The sequence below is a fragment of the Ailuropoda melanoleuca genome, chromosome 1 (assembly GCF_002007445.2).
Source record: "Ailuropoda melanoleuca isolate Jingjing chromosome 1, ASM200744v2, whole genome shotgun sequence".
In the NCBI taxonomy this organism is placed as follows: Eukaryota; Metazoa; Chordata; class Mammalia; order Carnivora; family Ursidae; genus Ailuropoda; species Ailuropoda melanoleuca.
This window is the reverse complement of record NC_048218.1, coordinates 70,647,322-70,666,443: the sequence shown is the minus strand read 5'-3', so window position 1 is coordinate 70,666,443 and position 19,122 is coordinate 70,647,322. Positions and strand designations below refer to the sequence as shown.

Sequence of the window (19,122 nt, the reverse complement as noted above, 5' to 3'; positions counted from 1 at the left end):
ATCAATATGTCGAAACCCTTCACATCCTACAAGACCCATCTCAGAGGCCACTTTCTCCTCTCGTCTTCCCATAAATCACCCCGACTCTAACGCAAATGTGAATTCCTGCCCTTGCAGGAAGTTGGCACTTCGTCGTGGTTCTGGTCAGACTGCTTCTGGAATTTTGGTTAGGTGTGTACATACCTTGTTGAGGGCCCCTGGTCATGAATGCCTTGGGCTCTCATTGTTCCCCCTTCCCCACATTCCCCTCAGTGCCCAGCTCAGGACCTGGCTCAAATGCAGCACTGGACAAACATGAATTGGATTAATGATATCCCTTTGCCTTCCCCCATCTGCATGACAAGACCTTCTAGCTTTCTGTTTGGCCAGCACCAACACCTTTCCAATAAGGCAGACATACCTTTCCTTCTTTTCTTTTCATTTCTTTTAGATGAACAGGAATGAACAGTCCCTCGGAACTTATTGTTGGGAAACCTGACTACTCACTGCTATATCAGATACTCACCAGCACTGGGGGCATTCTCTAAAGCCCAGGAGGCCCTCAGTGGATAGGATGGTATTTGATGGACATCCTCCCATCTGCAAAGCCCTGTGAACAGCCCTGACACTATCAGTGTCCCCAGCAACTGCCATCTGATTCCCCAATACAGGCTGGAAGCTTCTTCCTATAGGTCACCAGGTGTGCTAAGTAAACCTTGTGAGTTGAGCCTTTCCTAGGGCTGTCTGAGGCTAGAAAGTGTGCTTTCATATCAAACATTCCTTCTGAGGTTAGAAGAACTGAGATTGGTGGTTGAAACCACTCGCCCTCTTCTGCCTGTGAAGAAGAATCCAGTTAAAGCCAGAACAGCCTATGCTGTTCCATGAACTTGGCCGTTCCCCCAAATCCCAGCCCTTGTCACACAGAAGCTCAAGATGCCGAAGAGAAAAGCCCAGGTTTTCCTCAAAAGCGAATATCAACTCAGCGGATCTTAGGTGCATCCTGCAGATTCCCTAACAAGCAGGTGGTTCAGAATGGATGGGCTGGGAGAAGGGCATGTAGCCACAAGACTCTGAGCCGGAGAAGCAGATGCTTAAAGTCCCAGTCACCTCCCCCCACCCATGGTTTCCTGTTGTCTACACGAAAGTTAGATTAGTTCATCCAGAATTCAGGTGCTTCACATCATGACCCCAATCATTCTAGTCTCATCTCCTGCTGGACTTCGAAACCATCAGCCCCCTTGCGAGCATTTATACTCCCCAGGTAAGTCCAACTCATGGCCCTATAGGTCTTTGTTCCAGCTACTGAAACATCCTTTGTCTTAGGATGGATTCTCAGACCTGAGACATGGATTCAAGTGCAAATATTTTGGGGAGGGAAGGGGGGGGTAGTTGATCAAGAAAACACCAGTAGGATAGTGGGGAAGGAAGGAAATCCATGAAGGGAATATGAGTGAGCAGATTCCCATTGTGGGCAACTAAGGTTTGTTTCTACTAAGAAACTCTGGGATACAGTGTATGACCCACATCGAGTTGTAGCCACCTGAAAGTACGGGGAACTGGGGTGCTTATTCAGTCACTGATGGTGGGGCTCTGGGGGAAGGGGAAGCATCGACTCTGCAGCATGAGAATCCAGCTTGCATGGGAATGGTGACTGCCAAGGGGTGCGGGCCAGTGCCATCCTCCCCCTCCATGCCTCTCTTCCCTCTCCTGCTACCCTTTCTTGGTTTCTCCAAATGGCCTGCTCATTCAAGTACAGTGACAGCTCCTTCAAAAGGCTTTTCTGATCTTCAGTCAGAACCAATGACTCTGGTATCCACAATCGCAATACACCTGTTATAGTATCTTCCTGTTCCAGCCTTTGCGTTTTGCCCTTCCCTCAGCCTGATAGTTAAAGGCTGAACTGGCAACCAGGCAGTGTAGTGGGGACACCGCGTTCCCATTCTTTCCTTCCTGTTTTACTCACCGTGGCGTCTGTGGTTTGTACACTCACAGCAACTCCCATTCCATGCACATGAGCAGGAAGAAAATATCTCTTTAAAGTACCATTTGGTACTTCTGCCGCAATCTGTTCTTATTGCAAAAATGAAAATTTAAGTGATGTTATTTGAAGCAGTGCATGGTAATTGTTATGTTGTTATATAATATTAACAGTTTTATTGGCATGAAAAGATTTTAACTATGGTCATATAAAGATAAGAATAACTAACTAAGTCCAAATCGCTTCCTCCAAGTTACCTGGAACTGTGATGTCTGCATGTGCGGAAACATCTACTCTCCCTCTGAAGAAAGAGGAGAGTGTGCAAATTAAAAAAAAAAAAAGACTAATAAGGGAGGGAAGAAGAGGCTGCCTCCAAAGCACAGAGGGTTAGAAATGGGTGTATATGACGAACAGAGTGGTTTCTATGAACCCTGAAGTGACCCACAGAATGAAGCGAAGGACAGACTGCTACAAGACCATCTTATTCTGTCTTCTTTTTTTTTTTAAAGGTTTTATTTATTTATTCGACAGAGATAGAGACAGCCAGCAAGAGAGGGAACACAAGCAGGGGGAGTGGGAGAGGAAGAAGCAGGCTCATAGCGGAGGAGCCTGATGTGGGGCTCGATCCCATAACGCCGGGATCACGCCCTGAGCCGAAGGCAGGCGCTTAACCGCTGTGCCACCCAGGTGCCCCCTTATTCTGTCTTCTAAAAACAGCTTTGCTGAGTGTGGCAGTGAACTCTGGGAAAGAGTTATGTCACCAATAGTCCCACAGAGAGAACAAGGAATGAGGGACTGTCTTAGTACGTCCAGGCTGCTGTAACAGAACGCAATAGACTGAGTGACTTATAAACATCAGACATTTTTTTTTCATGTCTTGGAAGCTGGAAGTCCAAGATGTGGTGTCTTGAAAGGGCTTGCCTCCTGGGTCACAGACGACCCTCTTCTCCTTGTGTCCTCACGTGGCAGAAAGTGTAGGAGAGCTCTCTGGGCCTCTTTGATCAGGGTGCAAATCCCATGCCCTCATGACCTAGTCACCTCCCAAAGTCTCACCTCCTGATACCAACCATTAGGGGTTAGGATTTCAACACATGAATTTGTTGGGGAGGGACACAATCATTCAGTCTGTAGCAGGAGCCAATAGCTGTGGTCACTGGATTAAGAAGTTGGAGTGTCTACCAAAGAGGTCAGAGACCATGTGTGATTAATGGGAAATCTGCTCACCAGTGGATCTGGGTCTAACCCATGAATTACCGTGTTTCCCCTGCTTAGAGGTCAAAGGTCCACATGACTGTGTTTCCTGAGGAGAGCGGCTTTCACTCAGCTATTGACATTTCTGAAGGTCAGGTCCACTGCTCACTGCTCACCAGCAGGTGGAAAAGCCAGAAGATTGACTCACCCTCTAAAATGAAAAAGCACCTCTGTCCACCAGAGCCACCTAGCAACAAAATTGGCAACAGAAGATGGGTGAATATGAGACTGGAAGTTGCAGGGAAGGTTCTTGTCTAAGGAAGGAGTGTGGACACCTCATGTGGCCAAAAAGATCCAACTCAAGAAGTCTGAGTGCCGGGGTCCAGCTCAGTAGTTTGATGTACATCACCATTTCCAGTTCTAAGTGGGTGACTCGCCATCCTTACCCTCCACGTGTCCCAAGTGATAGAGTGCATCACCCGTCCTTGGAGTCACTGTGGGCCTGCTGGCCTTTGTGGCCTTTCTTGCTTGCTGCGTTTGTCTGCTTGGACCATGACTATTGCCTACACAGCCCCACAGGATGAGGGCTGCCCAAGGCAGACACCCTGCTGTCCTCATCTAAGGATACCCTGTTCCCAATACCTTGCAAGTAATATCGCATCAGTGATGTCAGTACTTATCACCTGCGTTCAGGTTTAAGTCCTTTGCAGTCTCCTTCCTCTTATTGCCACTTGGCCCTCCTGAAGCCTTAACCTTTCACCTCCTCTCAGTTAGTCCCTCTGCTGGTCCCTGTCCACAGATCCCATTGATAGATGAGTTGGTTCTGAACTTAAAGGGGACACTTACAAACACATACATCTCTTAGAGTGAGGAGTGCGTATCTGGATGCCCGAAAGAAACAAAACCTACTGAAACACTTACATTCCTAGTTATCCACCCACCCAGGAGAGAAAATATTTCTGCCAGAAAATTATAATAGAGATTTACATGAACCTTCTTTCCTCCACTCAAAAATCCTACCCATCACTCAACACACGTCTTAAACACCACCTTCGCATGAAGCACATCTGATCCCCAGCCAGTCATAGTGCTCTGTCCTGCAAGCCCCACACACTGTGCCTTGGCTATGACACTCACAAGTCACTGCCTTCTTCTGCACTGTTCATGACCACCCTGCAGGTCCTGGTGGGCAGGGGGAGTCTGATTCATTTCTGCCCCACCTCACCCTAGCCCTACTGCCACCCCCAGAGCGTGGCCAAGACAAGAGGTAAGTTGGGTAAACTGAGTTGCATCGGGTAACAGGAAGTATGGCCGGGGGCATAACTTAACTTCAGCGGATTTTGTTTTCACTTCGCAAGAAGCCACTGTTTGAGCTCTGAGCCTGGGAAGCTGGTGTATACCTGGCCTGGGACTTTCCCTCCTGGGCTCTTGGCAAGAACCCAGCTGGCGCTCCCTGTCCTCTGGTAGCCCTGCCGCACCATTCCCCAACTCACCAGACAGCTCTTCAGGAGGTTTCTTGTACTTACGAGGATAGACTCGGGCAAGATGGCTGTAAAATCCCAGATGTGCAGCGCTGCAGGAGGGCTGTCACCCGAAGTTGCTGTCCCTTCTTCAGTGTGCCAAATATGTATACTTCCAGCCTTGGCTGGGACAACTCCGTTGATGGGGAGCAAGTACCTCTGTCCTTGGCGAGCTGAGTGTGGGGGGTGCTTTTCTTAGATGCACATCTGCCCTTTGAGCCTCATTCTACCCATGGGGGCTGCACAGAACAAATCTTCTCCCTCACCCCCCGAGCAGCCCATCAGATGTTTGGGGACAGCTGTCTTGTTCTTATGAGTCTTCTGTCTCCAGACTAAATAATCCCCAGCTCTCATACTGTTTTCAGTTGTCCCAACAAAGCCATTGTTTTTAACTGCTCTTGAAAGAACATTCTTCTCAAGGTGAAATAGAAATGAGTAGTCATGTTGGTACGGACCTGACCCTTGCTGTACCTGAGCAAGGACAAATACTTTCACTTCCCTCCAGTGGTGCAGAAATAAATGGCAAGTGTCGCATTCGTATGCACACCTGCTCAAATCATGCCAGTAGAAAGAGACCGTGAGAGTTTGAAGAGGGTGCATGGTATCTGGTTTTGTAGGAAAACAGAAGGCTAGCCCTCAGCTGAGTCTTTTTTTGTTCTTATTTTTTTAATTTTATTATTATTATTTTTTTACTTTAAATGTAGACAAGTGTAAAGTGAGGAGACTGAGCACCAAAGACTCCATCAAAACTGCCCTTTAAGAACTTTGGACCAGTGTCTATAGGACCAGAATGTGGGCCAGCCAAGTAATAGATCATCTCAATAGCAAAAAGGGGAAACTGATGGTGAAAACTCCTGAAGGATTCCTGAAGAGGCTTTGTTCTAGTGAAGCACGGGTGTCTTGTTTCCCAGAACCCTCCCTTCAGAGAACACTAGAAACTGTTCAGTAGGCCAGATCTCTTAACAATGAATCGAAAAAAAAAAAACCTGGAATCCTTCCTCCCTTCCTCCCTTCCTCCCTTCCCACCTTTCCTTTTTCTCTCACCTTATTCCAAAATGTCTTTGAGGTAATAAATGCCGTGATGCTTCCGTGGTCCTGTGCTTTGATTGTGTTGAATCATTCATTGCTTCACACAAAGAGGTTAATGTTTGGAGTCTAGAATCTTCTTGTGATAAAGAGCCTGCATCAAAGTGAATCTGCCCTAATGAGGTCTAACCTGTAATCAAATTAAATATCACAGCATTTGATTAATTTCATTCCGTGCCTCCACTGTGATTCCCTTCTATTAATGCCTTAAATTGGTACAAAATCCTTCCGAAAAATGAATTTTATGTAGACATAAGATATAGACGTAATCCTTAATCATCTTTTTAATGAAAAGACTAAGCAAAAGAATTTCTAAGGTCTTAAAATTCTTCATTACATCATCCTGAATCCAATCAGCGATGACTTTTGCAAGGGCAATAATGAACTGATGACAACATCTTCATTTGTGCTCACTTCTAAACCCAGGGACATGGACGAGATGAGAACATACATTGAGGGCATGCCAACCTCAAAAACTTGAAAAGACTTGAAAGTTTTGAAAAGATGTGTCTTCTTTCTTTCCTAAACATCATAACACCAGAACCTTCCCCACTTCATCCTACACTCTTTTACAACCTCTGAAACTGGAAGTCAATTTGCTACCTGATTTAGGCCTGAGATAAGCATGATTCATCTGAGCAACTTACAACAAGTCAAAAGCACAAATTCCAGCCTGAGAGTCTGAGGAAAAGTTTGCGGAAGGGAGTCAAGGAAGACTTCTTTGGGCAATGTGTTAACTCCCTCCCAAGTTTCTTCCTGAGAAGCCAGTGTGTCTGGTCTGACCCACCCGTCCCCCAGCCTGGAGGAGTCCCCCTTTACCCCCCAAAGTGGGGCTTAGAAACGGATCCATCCCTCAGGTAGGGCAGCAGCCTTGGGTGGGCCCAGAGCGTGGGACACTCTGCCCTACTCTTTTCTGAAACTTACGATGTTCAACTTGAAGTGTCTGTCATGACTGACATCCCAAGAGGACTGTGAAGACCCGGATGGTGTTGCTTCCTTTCAGGTGCAGATACCCTAGGCAGCCCCCCACTGGCGGAGCTGCCCCCAGTCCCACCCTTCTAAGGAGAGCCTGCTTAGAGAGCAGCCCCTGGCAAGTCTTACACTAACATTTACTGAGTGATTCCTGGGCTCAACTGATATGACCCGGCCCTGCTTTAGACCCTGATGAGTTCAGAAATCACTAATAATGATATTAATAGTGTGGCTAATACAATCCATGCTCAAAAGCCAACATGGACTAGCTAAACTTTGATTAGCAAATAAAAAGATGGCGTGCAGTCAAGGATACTTGATGTATGTGGCCGAAATGGTGAACAGCCAGGAGGACGGAGCGGTGTCCTAGGGTGGGGAGTGGAGCAGTGAGAAGGAGCTGCTTCAGGGTTGGGACTGGGAGACTGAAGAGGTGAGAACCTGCCCTGCTGGCCACGAGCTGGGGAATGTGCAGAATGGGAACCTTTCTAGGTGGCAGGTGGAGGGCTGAGAAGCCGGGAGGGGAACGAGGAACAGCGTATCCGAGAGGCCAGCTGACAGCCTGGCTTCCTTCTGAAATTGGAGCCTCATGTTTGTAGCTGAACTTCTAGGTGCTTTTAGCATGCTTTGGAGACTAGGCTGGGCTGATTTAAAGGAAATAGATGGGAAGGACCAAAAGAGAGGCCACGGGAGGAGAATATACAAAGCGAGGTTTTGCTAAAGAGAGCAAGGGATGCGCATGGTGTGGGGTTGCCCTTCAGATTATAGAGAAGGAGCCTCTGGAGCCAGAGGATGAGGGCTGGCTGGACCTCACAGGGAGATACCCCTCCTGTTGACTTCCCTGAGGCCCCTAAACTCCAGCAGCCGTGGAGAGCAAAAGGCTCATCTTTAATTTGTACCAATTTTTCTGACAAACTCAATTTAAAGATTCAGCTCAAGTGTAATCAGCAAAGTGAGCCAACCAGAAAGTCACCTGCTTCCCTTGGAGCAATGAGGACCATGAGCAAGGCCAAAGAAGCCAGGGAGTTTGCCGGCCTCCATCAGGGCACAGAGCCTCTGCTCCTCTGTCATCGGCACGAACTATGGCCTAGCCCACCCAGGAGGCCTCCTTCCCAGTTCCCACCATTAGCTTTTGGGAAGGCAACAGTTTGCAGGGGAAAGCACTCTGGACTGGAGTCGGGAGGCCTGGGTTCTAGTCCTGTCTCTGCTGCTATCTGCTGGGCGGCCCTGCCCAAGTCATTTCTCCCGGAGTTGCAGTTTTCTCATTCTTAAAAAGTAGGGGGGACAGGAAATAATCCCTGTGGTGCCCACTTTACGGGTGATTATGAAGCTCAAATAAGGTAATGTATGTGAAACCTGCCTTTGTGCATTCTGGGGCATGGAACAGATGCTCTCAGAGTAATGGTGAGGATGGCGGTGGTGATAATGTTGGCTGAACTACTTTCTATGCACGGCTCCATAAATATCACACCATGACACAAATTCCTGATTTTAATGGCCTAACTGTATGCATCCCACCCATCCCGGGGTTCTCACCCGGGCTCTGAAGAATCATTTTTAGTTTTGTGAGGGAGTTTGGATGGAGTGTCTCAGAGCATCTTCTCCCCACCACCAAGTCCAGGGCCCTTGAGCCTCAGGGAACTGGAGCATTAGTACCCCCTCTCAGGCCAAGCTGTCTCTGGTGTCACCTGAAAGAAGGGCAAGTAGAGGATGTTCAAAGCTTTTTCCACATCTTAGGCTTTAAACCCAGCAAATTCTTCTCCTGACACCCCAACCACTTGCTCTCACTCAAGCCAGAATAAAAGGACACAAAGAAAGGGCTAGGTGGGTCAGGGACGTACATTGTCAGAGATTATGAGTGTCAAGTGCACATGCGTGGTGGGTACACCAACGAATTGTAATTCTGGTTCCAGCCCTTACCTCTGCCCCATATCGCATCCAGCAGGTGAAAGATTCTTCTAGGGCAGATAGAAATGGACGTTATTTTTGTAGAAAAAGGAAACAGACAATGCAAAAAGTGAATTANTGGGTCAGGGACGTACATTGTCAGAGATTATGAGTGTCAAGTGCACATGCGTGGTGGGTACACCAACGAATTGTAATTCTGGTTCCAGCCCTTACCTCTGCCCAAATCATATCCAGCAGGTGAAAGATTCTTCTAGGGCAGATAGAAATGGACGTTATTTTTGTAGAAAAAGGAAACTGAGACAATGAAAAAAGTGAATTGCCAGTGGTTTTCAGAGATTCTCTGAGCCAGCAGGGGTCAGAATCCCAGATCACCACGTTCTGGAGCTTTTTCTGAGCATGCAGGTGGGCTCCTACTCTTGACTGAAGGGTGTTTGTGGCCTGGTGCTAGAGACAGATGGCTAGTGTTGACTGTGGCAGAGGGAGCAGGAGGAAGGAGGAGAAGCCAGATTCCTTGGCCCATCTTAGAATCTCTGAGCTGTGGGATCACTGGGTTCCATAGGCCCCCCCATGCCAAAATACTTACTAGTAAAAGTACTTTTAAAGTGTTCAACGATATCTTTCATCCTTGTTTCACATTTAGAAAGATTTTGTATACTAAACAAACTAAATATATTAAGTTAAAATGAATGTATTTCCCCAATGCTTATTAAAAACATATTTGCCGACAAGGGTCTCTAATCAGCACAGGAGTCCCAATATAAGGAATGCATACAGTGTTAGTCAAAGCAATGGAATTTGGGTCTTTGGTTAAGCCAGCCCTTTGCTGGGAAATGTAAATTTCCATTAGGTTTTCGAAATCTCACACACAGACTATCTTTGAGAACCTCTGGTAGACCAGTAACCCAAAAGTTAGAGCTTCTAGACTAGACCAACTCCCATTTTACAGATGGGGAAAATGAAGCCCAGAGGGAAGGGAAAAAGTGATTTGTCCAAGGACATATAGGGAGTTGGTGGCAGATCTGGAACTAGAACCGGGTCTCCCAACTTATGCCCTAGATCCATTTTTTAAAGCGCTTAGACCCCCTGCCCATTCTAAAGCTGGAAAACAGAAATGCATAGAACCAGCCTCAGCTTGCCCAACCTGCCAATGCTTCTACAGATCCACACTCAAGTAGGAGTGGGGAGAGACAGCTCATCACACCGGCTACAGAATTCAAGTTGTGTTAAGTATTGTTAACACCCTGTTCACAACCAACCGAGACTCCATCTTTCAAATGATTTATGTTGGCAGTGAAATGAGCCCCAGTCAAGGACATAATGCCATCCCCGAGCCTGCCCCCGATGTTTTTCCCCGTCTCCTGGTTAGCTAGAAAATGCAAAGCCCAATTTTTTGTCGAATCAAACAGGCAGATATCATTTACGGTTCTCTTTGCTCTGGCTGGATTCCCTGGGACTCCCCGGGGTTAGGAGAGGCTTCCCTGCCCCAGGCTTGCCAACAAAGAGACACAGGCAGGTGAGGAAGGAGGAGTTTTGCATTTTCAGTCCAAGCTGGATCTTATTTACTGTTAAAATTATGGCACCATGATTTGTTTTTTTCTTTTTTTCTCCCTCAGGGGGGCAGGTGGTAGAAATGTCATTTCTTTGTCATTGAAAGTTAAATGTCCTTTGGCTAAGCACAAGGGACTGTGTTATAGAATGCTTCTTGCACCTCTGGCCAAGTGTGCTCCTTCATAGCAGTGGCACGACTGTCCCATCATTAGGTCCTAATTCTGTCATTCTACATGCTTGTTCTTCTTACTACAGAGATCGGAGGAAAGCAGATGTTTTTAAAAGGCAAGTAAATTTAAATTTGGGACTTCCAAGTAAAACTTTCAGATAAACACTTTTTTGTTAATTGCACACTATACCAGCAGCAGCCTTCACCTAGTTACTCAGTAAGCATTTAGTGGTGTTCCTGGAGGTCCCCTGGGCAGGGAGCTGGGGAGGACTGAGTGAGTGAGTGAGCACGTGGGTGAATGAATGAACACACGCCACACTCTGTCTACGGTGCACCTCCACACCACATTTTCCATTCTCCTGCTGACACCTGCAATTATTAAACTCCTGCTCCCCTGTTAGAGTGTCAGCCCACGCATGAGTGCAAAGACTATTTCTGTCTTATTCATCACAGTCCCTGGCATGGCCCCAGGCACAAACATATTTGTTAAGCGGAGAATGGTTGGTTAAACGGAAGGATGGGTTGATGAATAAATGTATGGAGAAATGAATGGGTGAGAGAGAATTGTTTTCACCAAATATTTTTTCATTTCCTTATTCATTTTTATGTATATTTTCATTCTCCTGCATTCATCTATATATAGCTTGCTTCATTCCAGAAAGGATTTAAAACATCATCAGAGGTGAAAGTTTTAATGTTGGGCCCCAAAGCAAACATTTCAGCATATGTCCCCATATCCTCAGTTCATCATAATTGAGAATAGGACAGTATTTCCTGAACACCTGCCCCAGTCCAGGTGGGTCATGGAAGGATCATAAAACATGACTCTTGTCCTCCAAATGCTTTAAGTGTGGTGGTATAAGACTCATGCCAATTCTGGAGAGTATGAAGGGATTCATCCAAGGAATACCTAATGCAGTGACAGCAAAGGAGGAAAGAAGGACATTTGCCTGAACAGAATCAATCATAACTTAGTTTTTATTTCTCCCTCATAGTGCTGGTCATTCAGCAATTGCTTGATACTTTTCAGAGAGATTTTATTAACATATAGGGGAAAGAGGTGCCACTTAGGACGAAGATTTATTTTCTTAGCATCCTTACAAACCAACTACTTTAGTTGCCCATTTTGCTAGAAGGCAGTGGGCAGAAATGAACACATTTCAGGGATTCTTTTGACCACTTTTATTGAAAACCATAATAAGCATCAATAATCTGACAGGTTGTGGGATGGATGCTGGGCTGATGTTGAAGAGATCACAGTCTAGTGTAGACAAGTAAACAGGTGATCATAATACAGTGTAATGAGAGCGGTTGACTGAGGTCTATACCTGGGTGCTGTGGGAACAAAGAGGAGGGCTGCTTAACCTGAGTCATGGGCTTCAAGAAAGCTGCTTGATAAACTAATGGGACTTAGCCAAGGGCAGAAGGAGGTAAAGAGGATGTTCAATGAACAATGGCCTGGGAACGTGAAAAAGCAGAAGTTTAGGAAGCTATGAGTCTGTATCACTGTGGCTTGGAGTGCATGGAAGGTGGGGGATTATGTAGAAATTGAGAGGTGAAACCAGAGAGGTAGGCATGTGCTAGATCATGAATGACTTTATGAGTCGTACTAAGGAGTTCAAATTTTTTTTCAAATGCAGGAGGGAGGGGCGCCCGGGTGGATTAGTCCTTAGGCGTCTGCCTTCGGCTCAGGGTGTGATCCCAGTGTCCTGGGTTCGAGCCCCGCATTGGGCTCCCTGCTCTGCTGGGAGCCTCCTTCTTCCTCTCCCACTCCCCCTGCTTGTGTTCCCTCTCTTGCTGGCTGTCTCTCTCTCTGTCAAATAAATAAATAAAATCTTAAAAAAAACAAAAAACAAAAACAAATGCAGGAGGGAAGCAGGCACTGTAGGATTTTTAAGCAGGAGAACACGATCAAATACATGTTCTAGACTGGTCTCTTGGGCACGATGCAGTGGTTGGAGAAGGGAAAGACTGGTGGCAGGGAGACAGTTCGGAGACTTGTACTGCAGCAGGAAGATACGAGGCTTGAATTAGTGTTAGTGGCAGAATAGTGAACTATAGGTGGATTCAAGACTATTGCAGAAATATCTGTGGAAAACAGAAACTGCTCAAGGGAGAGGCCAGTGGTGGGCCTCCTGGTTTTCAATTTCAACTGCTCTCCCCTGATATCTGCATTCCATCAACTTCTGCGGCTGGGATCCAATTCATTTCAGATGGTCTTAGAGCTTTCATGGTGGCAAGAAAAAAACCCACCCCTAAGCAGGACCTTATAAGCAAATGAAACCCTTTTTCTTTTAAGTCAGTTCATCTATTAAAAGTAAACTTGAGCTTTTAGCAGGGAGATTTTTCACTGAATTTTCTTAATCGAGGTAAGGGCAATTCTTCAGCTCAAGTCTATTCAAAATTGCTCCTTCAAAGAGCCAGAGATCCTGGTCCATGGCCTGAAACTGGACACAGTGGTTTTTACGCCTACAGTATACCAGATTACCTTGGGGTTTTTAACACCCACAGGGGCCAGGCCACACCCCCAACCAAGCACCTCAGGGCCTTTGGGGGGGCGGAATCCAGGCATCAGCATTTCTTAAGGCTCTCCAGGTGATCCCAGGGCGTAGTCAAGTTTGAGAAGCACTGAAGGAGAGGAAATGTGCTAACTGACCTGGTAGCCATACAGAATCAGCTTCCTACACCTCTTGGGAGAGGTCCACTGAGGCCACGAAAGGCATATCTTAGTTCTCTGAGTACATGAGAATGTTGTTTTATGAACAATTTCCTAAGAAACAAGAAGATAAAAACTTTAACAGAGATGTCTGAGGTTGGAAGAGATTTGAAGGGTCCCACAGTTCATTCCTCTGCCCCTAGCTTGCTTAAGTGCATTGGAACAGTCTGTCTCAGACCGATTCCTATCTGTCCTAATCTAGAGGAGTTCCCCAGGATACCCTGCTGCCCTCACTACCATTACGTGCTCTCCTTTCTTAGGAGAGTCTGGGGCTTCTCCACCAATTGTCTCTAATGGCAGAAGAAAAAGGAGTCCTGTGAAGGAGTCAAAATCCCTTCCTCTACCTGTAAGGGAGGAAAAATAATTTTCCCTCTACCTTTCTGAGTTTTTGCCTGAGACTCCCAGTAATAAAAGAATAATAAGAGGAAAAACAAACAAGTTTATTAACATGTATCCCTCAGGTATACTGAGAGATACCTAGGGAAAGATGAGTAATTCACTGAGGTAGGCTAATCCACCAGTTTAAATACCATCTTTAGCTAAAGACAAAAGAAAGATGGGGGAGGAGGAGGCCAGTTATGGGAGGTTACCAGAAAAAGCAGGGTAAACAAGGGTAAGGTATAATTTGCAGATTTAAGTAGGTGCCTTCTCCTTGATTAGGGTCTCTTGTGATGGAGTCATCCTCCTTTTCCGGTACAGAGAAGGAGACACATTACAAATGGAGATTTCCTTTATAAATGTAAATGTCCTTTACAAAAGGATAACTTCTACTTTTTTGCACTTCTGTTTTCAGAGCTTCCCCTGTCTCTGTTTCTCAAAATAAGCAGCTCCAAATAATCCTTATGCCAAAGAGGCGTATTTCGGGGTGGAATATTCTGCTATTCTTCATAATTGTCTTAGGTTTGTCCCAGCTGGGGTCCATAAATTAGACTGGCCAAGGACAGATTAATGAGAAAAACAAACAGAAGTTTATTAACATATATACCACACATGTACACGTGGGAGCATTGAGTCATGAGCAAAGGGCAGGTTCGAACTTGGGTTTAAAAACCAACGAAAGAAAAGGGGTTTGGGGCTTCCTGGCAGGGGGAGGGAAGTTTCGGGAAGGTGACCAAGAAAAATATGGTGAACAGGTTTGTTTAGTAAGGTTTGTTATGCATATTTAAACTGGTGTCTTCTCCACTGATAAGAGTTGTTAAGAGTCTTCCCCATCCTGGTACAGGAGAGGGATATATCTTTACAAATGGAAAAATCCTTTATAAATATAACTTTTCATACAAAAGGAAAACTTGTGCCATGTTTTTAGAGCTTTTCCTGCTTTCCAATGGCCTTTAGCTCACACAATCAATGTGCCCAAAAGGCATATTTTGGGGTGATTTGGGGGAGTAAAAATTTTATTGTACGCTTCAGAGTTTTTTTTGGCTGGTCTAAGAATTCAATTGACCTGAGACAGATTTGCAGGAGAAAATAAAATTTAGTTTATATACATAGGGGGAATCCACATAAACACGAGAGATTCCAAAGACAGGCAGAATGAGGTATAAATGTCATTCTGAACTGAGGAGAAGGGGCCACAAGTCTGTGATTTCAAAGGGAAGGAAAGCAATTCAGAGGCAGATGAAAAAGAGTAAATGTTTGGTAAACAAATGTTTGCTAGGGAATTCAGAAGTAATGGGATATAGAGAGGAATTTTAACAGACTTCACCAAGTTCCTCTCTGTCTACCAAGCCTGAAAGAGGACTTTACCTCCATTTTTACCTTAGTCTGTACTCTCTGTTTAAGTTCTTTCCAGCTTATCTCTTAATTTAGGCAAAAGACCTGGAGGGCAAAGCATCCGGTGAAGGGAGTGGGGGAAACTACCCCCTCAAGCAGTAAGGACGGCCCTGAATCCAGCAAGGCCCTGTGCGATTGACCCCAAGACAATGATCAACCTGACTTTTACCGCCCATGTGTGTACCCACCCACCTTTGTCCCACGTTTTCCTTATATAAACCTAGAAGTATTTTCAGCACTTTGGACGGGAGTCCACTGTCTTCCCAGTGTTGGCCTCACTGAAATAAATTCCTTTTTCATTTCACCACCATTCATCTCTCTGCCCTTGGATTTTGTCAGTGGTGAGTGGTCAAATCTGGTCTGTTTGGGACCCCTGGAGCAGGTGCTCTTGTACCCCTGAACCCCGGTTACATACCTTATTTATCTATGGTGATAGCTCCTTTCCTGAAGCAGGTCCTCTACCTAAATTTTTTTTAGACATTTAGGGGAAGATCACAGGTTTTTCCTAAGGCTTCCTAGTTCTTAAAAATAATCGGCCTAAAATAACCCACATGCCAACGAGACATATTTCGGAGCAGCGGATTGTGTCCCCTGCAGCAGTGTGTTCCGGTACACCTCAAACCCATAAACCCAGGGCAGAGCCTCAGAGAGCCTGCACATGTGTGGGAGTTCTGTTTTCATCGTAAACAATTATGCTAATCTTGTCCTCTCTTCTCTAATATGTTAATGTTGATTTCAATATAAAACTAGTGCTTCTAAATCGCCAAACAAATTTTATCTCCTAAAGATGATTCATATTTACTTTTGCGGCTTCTTGTAGCAACTGACAGCCCAGTGTACGCAGGGAAGATGATGATGGTGTTGATGATGATGACGGAGACACTAAGTACTGTATACACGGCCCGGGTGAGATGAAAGGAGAGCAGAATATACCACCCCAAAATATGCCTTGCTAGCGTAAGGATTATTTCAGTCTGATTATTTTTAAGAAACAGCAGGTATAAGAAAAGCTCTGAAAACCGAGAAGTTACCCTTTTGCAGGAGACATTTACGTTGATTAGAGAAATCTCCATTTATAAGAGTGCCTATACCAGGAAGAGAAGGGTGACTCTAAGTCTCTAGAAACTCTTATCAATGGAGAAAGCAAGGACTTCAATTTGCCGAACAGTCTTACCTTGTTTACTGTGCTTTTCCTGGTCACGTCCCACAGCAGACTCCCTACCCCCAACATCTTCTTTGTCTTTAGCTGGAGATGTTATTTAAAGGAGTGGCTTGTGTCATTTTGGAGAGTTACTCACTTTCCCTGGCGTCTCCCATGTACATAGAAGGTATAGGTGTTGTTAAACTTTTGTTTGCTTTTCACCTGTGAATCTGGCTTTTATTACTGGGGATCTCAGGCAAACCTAGAAGAATAGAGGGAAAATTATTTTTCCTCCCCCACATGATGCACACGTGCAGTAGAAAGTGCATGGGATTTAGAGCTAGAAAGTCCTGTCTTTGAATGCTAGCTATGACATTTACAGAGTGTGTGGCCTTGGGAAATATCCTTAACTTCTTGGAGACTCTGTTTACCTGTAAAATGAGACAGTGGTATCCCATTTAAGGTTGTTATTAAGATGAGAGATATTCTGTATGTCTGACAGACATTCAATAAATGCTGGTGACTCATTATAGAATTCCCTAATATCCACTAAAACTTCTCTTCTCGTAAGGTGGAGAACAGGTGGCTGATGGTGCCTTTTTCATATCTGTGACCCTCTCAACTGGGATCCTTCTTTGGGTATCTGTGAGTTCCCCCAGAGCACATAGCCCAGCTCAGGGCCTGATCCACAGCAGGTCTCAGATGAACATGTTGTAAACTCACATCCATCATGTCTAGTGTGTAGGGTGACCCAGCAATCAAACATACTGATTAGTGCTCCCTAATAGGGTCATGCACAATGTCCCATTTTTGTGTGACTCTGTGAGAGGGCCAGTTAAGGATGAGGTCTAGTATGAGGACAACTGGGTAGCAAAGCACACTAAGTGGTAGAGACTCTATGAAGACCTGAGTCAGAAACTCCTCCACAGCCATAGGACTCACTCCCCTTGCACTGCTAAGCCCCAGGTATGCAATGGTGACCAGAATCCTACATCAGGAGTGAGTGGCTGGCATTTTCTACCTCTGTGGGGCCAACGGGGCTTCTTCCTTTCCAAGTCCTTCTACCCATAGATTGCAAATGCCTGGAGAGGAGAGGTAAGGCCTCTTTGAACTAAGGTGGGGAAGAACATGTGCTTAATCAGTCCCCATCCACCTTGGCTCCCTGGCCAGCACCTGGGAGAACCTGGGGCAGCCCCGGAGCCATCTGATCAGTGAATGGAAAAGAAGGATGCTCCCATTACATAGAATGTTCAGGCCTGACTGCCCTACATTGCTGCATGTCCATTGCAAATGACAGAGATCCTGTTGATCCCAGAACCTCAGGGATCTCAGTGACCGAGGGAGCTACAACCTTCCCAGGGTTCTGAGAAGGAGGTGGAGGGAGGAGGTCATCGCCTCTCCCTTCCTGCACAGGCCACGGTTATGTGACAGAGTGGTTGAGAGCACACGTGCTTTGGAGGCAGCAGTACTACATTCCAGTCCCACTGCTGGCATATGGTAGCTGTGTGGCCCTGGGCAAGGTACTCGATCTCACTATGACTTCATTCCCTCAATCATAAGATTAATTGTGTTAATGACGCCAAAAACCTCCTGGGAGTATGGTGAGGTCTAGAGATAGTTGTTTTATTTGAGGCAAATTTTGCTCAGACTGAGATTGTCTTTGCCAATAATTTCTTTAATACAAGTTCACCCTGGGAATTATAATTTATAATAATATTTCACAGGCCAATAGCATACAAGATAATGTCCCTTAATAAGCCAATAAAGAAATAACAGACTACAAACCAATGATAGATTAATGACACTATTGTTCCAGGCAAAGGGGAGATGAAAGAAAGTTCAAGTTTAGTTGAAGTGTACCTTTCTACAGGTTGGTTCTTGGTAGAGTCAATCCTTCCAACCAACGGCTGGGTATCACCTGCTGGCTTACGTCCTCGCTGCTGCGGGTGACAGCACAGGGGCTGGCAGGCAGGTCTGCCTCTCTGAAGGTTATTACTCCGGGGACTGTTACATGACTTGCACCACTGTTTGTAAAGAGTAGCCGGGCCAAGGCAGGAACAGATGTCTGCTCTCTTCCTGAGACTGCCTGATGGTTTAACACCATTGCCGACCAAGAGCGGCCTGGCTGCAGCAGGACCAAGTGTCTCAAGAACTCCAAAGATCTACCTAGATCAGCAAAGAGCAACCCTGACCAGACCAAACACTAAGTCCTCACAAATTCCTGATATTTCAAGTTTAAACATCTCTTCCGTCATAGCTGCTCCTCCATGGGCTTTTATCTTTAAGTCCCCGGTGGTGCCCATCAACAGTTGAGCTACGGAGTGCTTATCGACAACAACAGATGTCGATGACAACATCCTGATACAGCTTCCTCAATGGAAACAAATTCACCCTTAGATCAAAACAACTTCACTTAAGTCATAAACAAGTGAATTTGAAAACATAACAAGCCAATACACAACAATAGCCCACCTAAAGCCCTGCACAGCACACCATCGTGAGCTTACAGGAAGTGCTTACCTAAGGCTAGTTATGTTTACGGGGTTCCCCTGGCCTGGAATGCCGCTCCCTGTCCCTTCTCTACCAGCAAACCTTCTTCAGTTTTCAGACTCCATGAAAAAAATGCTCCTCCTCTGTGATGCCTTCCGTGGCTCCTGCGGAACTGCCCATTTCTCTAAGCCCCCAAACCCCCTGCGAGTGCTCCTTCAGCAACGATTGCCTGGGTGGAGACTGTGACCAGGGACTGGGCTAAAAGTTATGGATGCAAAGATTAAAATAAAAGCCATTTTTCCCTCAAGAAGATCATGATCAGAGGCAAAACTGACAAGAAACAATTACAATCCAATATGAAAATTGCTTTGAGGAAGTCACATAAACTTAGGGAGCTTTGGAGAAGGAGAGTCACCACGAATCCCAATCATATGCATCATGATTTGTCTGTAAGTCTGTTTTTTTAGCTAAACTTCGAGTTGCTCAAGAATGGTAATATTCGGGGCGCCTGGGTGGCACAGCAGTTAAGCTTCTGCCTTTGGCTCAGGGCGTGATCCCAGTGTTATGGGATCGAGCCCCACATCAGGCTCCTCTGCTATGAGCCTGCTTCTTCCTCTCCCACTCCCCCTGCTTGTGTTCCCTCTCTCGCTGGCT

At 45.8% G+C, this 19,122-nt stretch overlaps 1 long non-coding RNA gene across 5 annotated transcripts; it reads right to left on the bottom strand.

The window, feature by feature from the left end:
* Positions 1-2,552: 2,552 nt before the first annotated feature.
* LOC117802350 lies at positions 2,553-18,222 on the bottom strand. Of its 5 annotated transcripts, XR_004625583.1 has the most exons (6): positions 17,839-18,222; positions 13,005-13,118; positions 8,260-8,411; positions 5,713-5,884; positions 4,642-4,841; positions 2,553-3,395 (listed from the first exon to the last, which is right to left on the bottom strand). It is a non-coding gene; the product is annotated as an uncharacterized LOC117802350 (long non-coding RNA). The 5 variants fall into 5 exon arrangements; XR_004625584.1 differs by lacking the exons at positions 13,005-13,118; positions 17,839-18,222 and adding an exon at positions 16,012-16,232; XR_004625582.1 differs by lacking the exons at positions 8,260-8,411; positions 13,005-13,118.
* Between the last annotated feature and the right edge of the window lie 900 nt (positions 18,223-19,122).